We start from the raw sequence: 1779 nt of genomic DNA on the forward strand, positions 1-1779 counted from the left end.
AGAGAGAGAGAGAGAGAGAGAGAGAGAGAGAGAGAGAAAGAGCTATCTTTCATACATATTTTCAAAACCTTTATGAAAGTTAGTTGTGGCCTTACAGGAAAGATTTGTACTGTTAACATTATTGTATATGTAAGTTAGGGGAACAGATGCTTTATAGTAGCTTTTAAAACTAAATTCTAGTTCTAAGATCTACCACTTACTGGCTCTCTGAGACCATTGTTCATTGATTTACTCTAGGGGAATTATGTTCCTTAGCCACTGAAAAATAGTCTAGTAACAGATGCCTTACCTGAAAATATAGCGATGTTGGTACCTGGAAAAAGAAAAGTTCTATAAAAATTCAGCTACTATGTTGATCAAAAGTATTCTGTATTTGTTCAAATACACTTATAATTAAAACTAGGGGCCTGGTGCACAACAATTTGTGCACTCGGGGAAGGGGGGGGTCCCTCAGGCCTGCCTGTGCCCTCTCGCAGTCTGGGACCCCACAGGGGGAGTCCGGCTTGTTTCGTTCCGCCTCCCTCAGCCTGGGCCCAGCTTTATCGTTCCCGCCTCCCTCAGCCGCCCGGCCCGCTTGATCCTTCGGCCTCCCTCAGCCACCCCACTGGCTTGTTTTGCTCCCAGCGGATACATGCAAATTAACCGCCATCTTGGCTGACAGTTAATTTGCATATACTCACTGATTAGCCAATGAAAAGGGTAGCGGTCGTACGCTAATTACCATGTTTCTCTTTTATTAGTGTAGATTAGATTATGTATTGCCTAATTCCACACCCCCCCATAATAGAGATGAAGGAACCATACATAAAATGTCATTCCCTGCTCTAAATTTATTTTGTAAAATCAATTAAATAAATTGAAAACACTCCAAGATTTCTTACAGACGTGGAAAATGAAGTTGAGACTACTGAGAATCATTCAGGTGGTTCATATTAAAATGTAACTTCTGAATTCCTTAAAGAACTATGAAATCAATAGATTTTTAACTAGCAGTTATCTATTACTTCCTGTTTCCCTGATCTGTTTTTACATATTGTTATTGGTATGGAAATATATGGATGTAGAAACATGATTTTCAAAATTTATGGTGGGGAATTTATTTTAATCTTGCATAAGCCATCAATCACCATTTGTTTCCAATCTTCTAAATGTCTGTTGATTCTTATATCTAACATAAATAACCCGTCTACAAATTCATTGTAATTCTCTGCTGGCCCAAGGTTCTCTTATGTGGACTGCTTCAAAACTTCTAACTGGACTTCTAAACTCTGGACCAGTTCTCTTCTTATTCATCCTCAGAGTACGTGTAAGATGTACATATTTAGAAAGTGCTCTTAAACGACAATAATTTAAAAAATACATGTACCTTTAATTTCACTATCTTACTTCAAAAAAATTCCAAAATAGCTACTTACCTAACCAGTGGCAGTGCTTGCATATTTCTGTGTTCCACATACTTCACTGTATCAAGTATTATAGACTGTCTAATATTTGATTTAATGAATGTACAATAAAGTTTTATAATCTATACTAGTAGCCCAGTGCACGAAATTCGTGCACATTGAAAGGGAATTAATTAGAGGAATGTAATTTGGACTCACTATCTAATATCAATAATATGTGACCATGAGGCAGTCTGCGTTTCTGAAATTCAATGACATGAATTTTAGCTATTACTTTGTCAAATAAATGGAATTTACAGATATCATTTAAAAGAGCATTCAACTTAATATTAAAAACTCTGGCTACCAAGTCAGGTCTGTTTTCAACTTTTTGCCA

Source organism: Myotis brandtii, unplaced genomic scaffold (assembly GCF_000412655.1).
Source record: "Myotis brandtii unplaced genomic scaffold, ASM41265v1 scaffold353, whole genome shotgun sequence".
In the NCBI taxonomy this organism is placed as follows: domain Eukaryota; kingdom Metazoa; phylum Chordata; class Mammalia; order Chiroptera; family Vespertilionidae; genus Myotis; species Myotis brandtii.